Consider the following 10,059-nt stretch of genomic DNA (forward strand, 5'->3'; position numbering starts at 1 on the left):
AAGAAATTCTGTTTAGAAATAGGATTTAGTTATTTGATTTTGTGTTTAAGAAAGAAAAGCTTGTAAATTCTTGCTGAAATATTGGTGTTGTTTGAAAATTAAAAACATAGGAAAGTTACAGAAAAATGTTTTAGAGAAATATGTCTAAAACATACAAAAATCTTCTTTAAATTATTATCTAGCTTATAGGAAATGTATAAGATTAGAAATGAGTCCTAACAGGCATAAGCAATTTATAGTTTCCATACTAGTCAGAGGAGAAAGCTTTTTGGAGTTTGTTTTTATCATTTGATAGTTTACATTTGTATTTATGCTTGATGAGACTATAGTGCAAAATAAATTATTTCTTGTAACAATAAAATGCAGAAACAAATTTTACTAATAGCTAAAATAACTAGTAGTTATGCCAGGAGACATTACTGTTCAGTTACATTTTTATATTCTTATTAAAATGTCATACTAAAGTAGTTATAGACCCCAACTAAAATGGTCATCTCTGTCACATGTACCCTCATGAGCATGTCCACACACACACTGATTTTAATACAGGTTAAGCATATCCTCAGATAATGTTAGTGTATCATGTAGCCTGATACCCAAAGTCTTTCTCTTTGAAATTATAGGAATTTGGCATGGTGTGATGGCTCACACCTGTAATCCTACCACTTTGGGAGGCCAAGGTGGGTGGATCCCTGAGCTAAGGAGTTTGAGACCAGCTCTGAACAAGAGAAAGACCCCTCCTACTAAAAATAGAAAAACAAGTGGGTGACTTTAGTCTAAGTTACTGGGAGGCTGAGGCAAGAGGATCACTTAATCCCAAGAGTTTGAGTTTGCTGAGAGCTATGATGCCAGGCTCTCTACCAAGGGTGACAGAGTAAGACTCTTTATCAAAAAAATAATAAAATAAAATAAGTAAAGTAAAATAAAAAAGAATAACAGGAATTAAAATTGATTGAATTACTTTAGCTTGGTAGGTAATAAATAGCCCAGGAATGAGATATTGTTAAGTAAAGTGTAATTGCTTTCATGTATAGATCACAAACTGTATAGATACAGTTTTATCTTATTTACTTTCTAAAAGTAGTCTACCCTTAGACTTGGAAATCAATTTGTTTACAAGGGTATGTACCTGTGTAATGGTCGTAGAGGGTCTTCCATTTTTTTCCATGTATTTGGGATATATATATCAGCTATAGTGCTAGACTCTGAGGATAGAAAATAAATGAAAAAAATTATTTCTTTCCCTTGAGGAATGTGCAATCTAGTACAAAGTAAGCTAAATCAGTGAAAGAAGAGAAATAAAAGAAAGCAGAAAATCTTAAGTTGGAAACAAGAAGTTTCAAAGAATTTATATGTAAGATTTGTCATAAGAATGAATAATTGTTGTTAAGTGGAAGAGATGTTGGATTGGAGCAGTGATTCGCAACCAACCACAGTTCGACACTTCAGAAGATATTTGGCAATGTCTGGCTATATTTTTAATTGTCATAAAAGAATAGGTAGGGCTAGAGGTCAAGCATCCTACAATGCAAATGACACCCCTCCCCCGCAAATGAATCATCTCACCCAAACTTTTAATAGGGCCAAAGCTGAGAAATCTTGACATAGAAACATTATAGGCAAAAGTAGACAGATTCAAAGAAGATAGATTATATTGACCTACAAAAATATAAATTGCTTAATGTGCCTAGAGGGATTGGGCAAGACCACTTACGCTGTTTAGGTGTGGATAGAAACATGTTTAGCATGTTTTTTATGCAAGTCAAAAAGTAAAACTTACAGAAGTTCCAGTATGCAGGTGCAGAAGTAAAAATTAAAATAAGAATCATCTTCTACTTTAAAGTTAAAAAGTAACAGATCGAGACTGATGTCAGTGACATTATCTGACAATCTTAAAATGTAAAGAAACTATGAGGAGTAATAATGTGTAATAATATGTCCTTTATGTTTGGAGTGCATATGTGTTTATGAATATGCTTATGTAAAGTTTATTGTATCAGAAATAGTGTATGGGTTCTCACATCACATGCTGACATCTCCCATTTCATATATGCAAACTTAGAACAGGTTAGTCAGATCAGTAGATATCAGGCTCAAGACAATACGGTGACAATTATAGAGCATACATCATAGTTTAGCCCACAAAATTAAAAAAAGTAGATTTTATATGTAGCATATGTGCATAAAAGACTGAATGTCCTTATCTGTTGAGTAGGGTCATATTGTTTCTCTATTAACCTAAAGACTACCTAGAAAATAAGTTTGAAAACAATTTTTTAAAAATAGATTTAAATTTTGAATAATTTATATTTAAAAGAAATGGCTGCCCTATATATCATTACAAACCTAATCACTGTGTTGGAGTTCCTTCTTACTGTATGGAGGAAAAAGTTGATTTGAAAAAGCTTCATATAATTATGTGTTTGTGGAAGGTTGGAACAACATAAATGATCTTTTAATTGAGAAGCTTTTTGGCTTTGGTTGTAATTGTTCTTTCATGCAGAATCTTTAATATTATAAAAGGAAGCATTATGCAAGTTAGAAATTCTTTTAGCAAAAAAAGGAATATAAAGTCTTCATATAATTTTTCTTCAAAGTTCTTAAAATGTACCCATTTCTAATGGCATTTGATATTTTCCTTCTGTTTTGCGACATCTGCATTATTCCAAAAGTAAATTATTAGAGCAAGACCTATTTTAAAATTTTATCTACCTTAAGTTATTAATTTGAGGGATGATAGTTTTACATTCGTGCTCCCTTCTTACCTTTCTAGCATAGAATTTACTAAAATAAGGACAATAATTCTATTTAGTATTTCTTTTCACTGTAGGTGTCACTGAACTATCTCTTGTGAATAAATGTTTAGGAGTAATTTTGCCTTTTTAATATTATAAACATTCACAAATGCATTGAATTCACTTACACATTATATGAGAAAAGACATGAAATTTTCCTAACCTTTTCTGTAGCTCAATAAATCACAAACAGACAAGAAAGTTAAGCACTACTTCAGTGGAATATCAGCAGACAGATGTAGCACACATTCCCTCGAAATAATTCAGAACCTGTTTCAATTTATCAAATGCCTACTTTATCTGTCAAAACAATGTCCTTTCTCAAATAAAGGGCATTGTTTCTGTAGGAAGAAAAAGGTTCTGTTGTATTGTTATCTGCAAATGGATGGTGGAATAATGGAACAACAGGCAGTATTTCAAACTAAGAGATCAAAGGCCAGAATGCATTACAAATCTTGTTAAAATAAATGAGGGTAAGAGCATAATTCCAATAAAGACATTTATAGTCTTAAACGATCTCTCACTCTTTTTAAAAGAGATCTTTAAAAATGAACCCAAATCTCCCCATGAACGCCAGAAGGTTTTTTTTTTTTTTTTCTGCTTCTTTCAAAGAGATGCAATTTTCCAAGAAACAGAAATCTGCGGAACTCTCCTGTAAGCTAGAGATCAGGCCAGTTTTTATGTGCTGAGAAGTGGAGGATTTTATTGATGCTGCTAATCTTTATATCTGTCACATTTGCCAATGCACATGGTATTCAAGGAAGAAAATTCATGCTCATAGAACATCCAAATCCGAAACATTTCATTCTGAAAACAGTAACCCAAATAAATATGGTTTTCTGTAAAGTAGGTCTAAACAAAATAATCTGCCTTATTGTAAGCAATTTTGTTAAGTCCATTTTAGAATTATAGCATCTACAACAAATCTTTTAATTCCAGTAAAACATGAAATATTTTCTTCCTCAATAGTATCAATACAATTTAAATATAATTACAAGTACTGAGCACTGAAGATTGCTTTACCTGCGCACAATCAGTTAGCTGTTCTTCCCAGCCTTTGTCACACTCCAACATTTGTTTTAACCTAAAATGTCATATATTTGTGATGTTTCCTGCAGCCTGGTTGATCTAGAGCAGAAATAAGACAATGTACCCTGATGTACCTGTCTTCCTCAGGATTGGAGATCATTCTCCTTTTCTTATTTTAGCTATTTGTTTAGTTTAGTTTAGCTTTTCTGAATGTTACCAAGTTCTTTATAGGATACCAGAATATATTCATAAAACAAATTTATATCAACCTTGTCTTGAAAAGAAGTTCTGCATTTAGGAATACCCTTTGGAGTTGATCAGTATAAAATGCATTAATTCATGATCATCAAACGTTAACATAGCATGTGTGACCATATGTATTCACACAACACTATGATGGACTCACCTTTAAAAACTGTTGGAAATTTTGGTAACTTTCTTGTCTGTTTGTGATTTATTGAGCTACAGAAACGGTTAGGAAAACTTCATGGCTTTTCTCATGTAATTTGTAAGTGAATCAAATAGCATATAAATATCACCTTTAAAAACTGTTGATATTGAGCATACTAATTATCTGATAACAATTTCTGTAAATGTTTTAATTTCACATAACGTAATACAGATAGTGATGTTTCCTGCCTGACACTAGCATTGTAAGATAGTGTGATTAAACATTGTTTCTTATTCTAAAACTTAATTTTCTCACCTATACTAATAAACACTTAAACAAGAAATATTTAAAGTAAATATGAATCAATAAGTCAAGAAAAGACTGGCATTAAGTTAAAATCCTGACTTTTCTGACAAAAATTCTCTTGTATTCTCCTGGGCAAAGGGAGGTTTCCGTGAACCTGCTTTCTGCTCACACTTCTGTATAGCTCATGAAAGGAAAATATTACTCAATATCCCTTTGGGATGATCAGATCAAAATTATTTAATAAGACTATAAAATTTGTTTCAAAATGTTTAAATAAATAACTTAAGATAGTAATAATTTATGTTGTCCAGATATCTCCTAATTTCTTGTTGTGTATTGCTGACTGTGCTGAACATCATAAAAATAAAGATTACCAGGACATTATTCTAATTTCAGGAATGTTAAATTTGTACTAAAAGTTGAGAGAACCTTTGATTTATTTTCAGTAATTTTGTTCACATTATCTGTACCGTATTATATACTATAAGTCATAAACTGAAGTAATTGAATTAAAGATAAAAATTAGGTTTCAAAATACTCAAAATATATCATTCTACATGTTTAGTATTCATTATCAACTTAAATTTAAATGAATAAGCCCATTTAGAGAATGTATCCATATACTCAGAGTATAGATGTGTAGATGTGAATAGACATATTCATAAATATAGGTATCCATTTATCTCTCTGCCAGTCTATTCAATGACAATAATTAAGACTTTTAATGTTTGGGTCAAATAAATTTGAATTCATAGCTTCTCATAAGCTATACAACTTTAAACAAATCAGTGTGATAATATATATTTTAAAGAGTTTTAGTTGAGTATTAAATCCAAAATATATGTATAGTATGTACTTAATTTGTAACTAATAAGTGCTCAATAATTCTAAGCAATCGTTCTTATCAGCCATATTCTCACTTAGGCAATATAGTGCAATGTTTTTAGGCATAGATTTTGGAACCAAATTACTTCATTACTTGAGTTTAGATTCACCCATGTCACTTATCATTTGTCTGACTTTGAAAACATTCTCTTATCTTTGGTGCTTCAGTTTCCTCTTCCATAGAATGGGGAAAAGTAGTACCTTCTCAAGAGAATGATATGTTTTGTACTTACATTTATGTGCTTAAATGTGTATCGGAACTCTAGTTTCACTCTCTGCTGGCACTTCTTTCTTTTCTGAAAATCTGAACAATTTTGAACACGTATTATTTTTTTCTACTACAAAGCTGGGAGAAGAACTCGTATGTTTGTAATGACATGACCTGAGGCAGAAGGGTTGATGGTGGCCACTGCTGCTCTCATCACCATTCTATGACATGAGGCACACAGAAGTAAGAGCAATAGGTCTCATTTTTTTCTTCAGTAAACCTAACTTCTGGGCAGAGAAATTTCTCATAGGAATCTGTAAAATTTATCATTTCATTGAAATATGTGAAATTTTGTACCTAGGAAGTCTATGGACCAGATCCTTGCATGGTGCACTTCAGTTAATCTCATTTGTTTCGAAGGTGTGGTAAACGATATAAAATCTAAACTTATAAGGGGAAATTTGACCAAAAGTGTCTCAGAATATGTTCATATTTAACAAAATATATTTAAAACAAAAATTAGTATTTCTTACACACTATCATTGCATCAAAGCCTTAGATCTTTCCTGTAACTCTCCACAGGTCTACCTGTGTTGTCTAAACTAGAACTACTTGTGATGGCAGAGAGCAGCTAATGACACATAGAGGGGGAAATTCTTCATCACAGTGACATTTCTGCCATAAGGACATCCATAGTGCATTCCTATTTCTGTTTTGAGACTCACCTCTGGAATCCAGGGAAGCTCAACAACAGCACTAATATTTCCAAGTACCCAACTATGGGCTAAGAAGGATGAGCCAGCCTCCAAGCATTTCTTAAAGTTTACCTTGATTCTAGACAAGGACTAAATATAAACATGTTATTCAAGATGATCTATTAATCCATGGTAGACATTAACTTTTTGGGAAAAAAAGTAAGTTCATCAGATCAATAAAAATAAATTCTAAACAAACTTAATTCCAATTTTTCATTAGTATAATGTCGGAAAATATTAGAAAAAAACACAATCCCCCTACAGAATGCTAGCCTCAAAGAGACGTGACTGGAAAGTGGCACTTGAGGACACTGAACAGGTTGGTGAGGAGAAAGGAGGATTCAGGGCACACTTTTGTCTAGGGCAACCGTTATTCACAAGCTGTGTCCACAAACTAAATAGGCAACATTTAGATTGAATTGGAATCTATACTGTTTGGATAAACAATGATTAACCTGGTTGATTGTACTGTTTAGTTAATTGAGAGAAATTAATTAGGGGATAAAAACTGATTGTACAAGTTTAAAGTATTTTGCAATTCACATTGTTAATTGATTATCCACGTTTTTCACTTTTTTGAATAGTTGTAGTAATACTATGAGATATCATTTTGGTTTTTTTTACACCATTTTATTCAAAAAACAAGATAAAGACTCGTAAAAATGAGTGATTTGAAACAATTAGTGTGGAACATTGTTTTAAAAGATTCCTGTTAGAGTACCAACTGAAAATAGAGGTGTAGTCTACAGACTAAAAAGTATTGCTTATTGTTACCAATCTTACACATCTTTGCAAAAGCCCAGTCCCTTTTTTGATCACTTTGTCATTTATCTTGCTTTTGAATTTCTACAAACAACATGAAAATGTTTCCAAATCTTAAAAAAAAAAAAAAAGGTTAATAGCATGAAAGCCTTTTTCCTAAAAAACAAACTATAGTAAAATATGACTTTTTAAAAACTATAAGAGCATTTAGTGATAAATGTATATATTATCCAGGCTACTGATTAATATAAAAAAATATTAACAGACTAAAGCTGCTATAATAAAGCAGTGATTTAAAACAACAAAAATGCTTCTGTAAATATTAAGTCAATAACTTTCTTCTGAAATGCAAAATGTGCTTGGCATGGAAAATTAATATGATTTCTTGCATGCAAATGACTGTATTTGAAACAAAAGATATCTTCAAGACCCATTTTAATCTTTGCTATATTTTACATATAGTGCTTTCAAATTCATATTTCAGTGTTGACATATTTCAAATAAAGAAAATGGACTGTTGTAATCCTCTGTATGTGTTTTCATTCAATTAGCTCTATCTTTCTTTTTCTAAGCAAACAAGATGGCAATTTACTCAAAGTCAACCCATAATAACATATATCAGCCAGAGTCGAACAAACACAGAGCTGCTCTTGCTACACCTTTTAAAATCAAACAATTTTAAATAAAAGCAAACATGAACATAAATAGTGTTTCCCTTTGGAATTTGACTGTTGACAGAAAAATGATAAAAACACAAAAATGGTTTGAATTTGTAAGGAAGTTAAATAATTCAGGAAATGTTTTATTAACTGATAGCGGAGAGAACAGGATTTTGGTCTTTGCATTATGCAGTAACGAAAGAATAAAATATATGATATGTGGCTTATTTTTAAAAAACTTCTTCCTAACCGTATTAAAATTTCACAAGGTAGTTGAAAACCACATGCTTATCAAGCACTTACAAAAGTAAAACTCTGCTTAAATATCTTTTTTTTCCCTTTCAAATGTTAGTTGCAACATTTTCAAAGGTGAAAGAAAAAGTCGTGTCAGTACACGGTTTTCAAAAAGGGCTTGTGGTTTATATTTTCAACATACTATAACAGACATTTAAAGAGAGCACGAAACCACAAATAGATACTTTTATTCCTTTTAATACTTCGTATGTGATCTTGGACTGCATAGAAATTATGTTAGTATTCTTATAAGAAGAAAATGGACAGTTATCCACTCTGAAATATTCTCAAAGTATTTGCTTTTCCTTCATTTAGACAAAATCTAAAAACATATAATGAAAAGTGGTCTTAGGGAACATGGAAATTGTAGTAAGTGCTCATAATTGTATGCTCAAAACTATTTTTTCCAAAGAGTGAAATTCCTTATAAAGTTTGATACCTATTAGTTGGCACCATGTGTCAAAAGAAGTGTGGACTTAGCAAATATAATAACAATTAAAAATTATTTTAATTTCCCACCTACCCCCATGGATCTCTATCCAAGTTAGAGATCAGCATTACTGGGGTGTGGTATTATACATTATGAGGCTTAGATTCCAAAGCTGCTATTTACTAGCTACGTGACAATTTACGTGTATGAATACATTTGTATCCTCAATAGTTTATGCAGAAAAAAAAAAATGGGTGTAATGAAATGTTTGCGGTGAGAAGTAAATAATGACACGTTTGTAAAAACATAAGAGACGTGTTGTTTGTGGGTCAGATTTCCTTACTTATCTTGGTTTTCCTCCATCCTGCATGGTGCCTGCTCACGACAATGATCCATCCACACTTTGATAAAAGAGAAAAAAAAGACAAAAGGTAAAAGCGAATGACACCGTAATTTTAGAAACTCTATGTCTTTACTTTGTGAGCTAGATAATTTAATTAGATGTTTCATCTAAATTCTTCATACGCTTATAAAAATTTTGGATTAAAAAGCATAAATGCTTAACAGAGCACTGTCTTATAAAGCTAGTAGCATTGCCACCTGGCACCAACTGTTTGGTATGTGGAACTTGGTGCACTCTTTTGTACAACAGCTGTGCAATATATAATCAAGAAACATTTACAACCTCTGGAAATTCTGCTTCTGGTACTTCCTTTTCAAAATATTAATGTAACAGAGAAAATGTAAAATAATATATGCATACTATCATCTCTATGGCATTATTTCATAGGAGAAGTCATTGGAAATCATTTTTATGTAAGTTAAGTGGGTAAAGTTAAAGCCTTTAGTGTAACGTTTGGAACTATAAGTAGTAATTAATAAATATTAGTAGAAGACACAGAATAGAGGCTTCAGTGTGCAATAATAAGAAGTTCCCTTGCTTGTTCTCTGGTTGGGGTATTATCCATTCATCACCCCCATGATGAATATAGCCATATAAAGAAAGTCTCCTGACAACGTGTTAAATAAATATAGGAGGTTGAAAGCACATCAATATGACTATCTACCATGACAAGTAAAGGTGGGGAAATGGTATCAAATTATTAGGGTGGTTAGATTTGCAGAGAGTTTTTCCTTCTTTTTCATGTTTAAGTGTTTACAATATTTCATATTTAAAAAAAAGGATTCCTGAAATTTCCAAAATCAATGTGTATATTTTCCTTACAATTAATTGTATGTATTTTGTAGAAGAAAGGAAATGTGATCAATCTGCAATTGCTATTGCGATTGTCCGTGTAGCTACCTCACGTGCCCATCCTGTAACTGTTGTACCATATTATAATTTGTTATCTATAAGCATTAGTTTACAAGTACTGAGATAAGAAAAATAATATTTGTAGAAAGAAAAGAAATTTAAGAATGCTCATCATTCAGAGTCGATATTCAGAGTGAAAGAATATGTAGATGTATGAGACTACAAGATCCTATGCCACTGTAACTCCTTGAGACTGTGTCTAACTCTGTCTGAATGTGTATGATATGAAA

The sequence above is a fragment of the Otolemur garnettii genome, unplaced genomic scaffold (assembly GCF_000181295.1).
Source record: "Otolemur garnettii isolate 467f Iridium unplaced genomic scaffold, OtoGar3 scaffold00036, whole genome shotgun sequence".
NCBI lineage: Eukaryota > Metazoa > Chordata > Mammalia > Primates > Galagidae > Otolemur > Otolemur garnettii.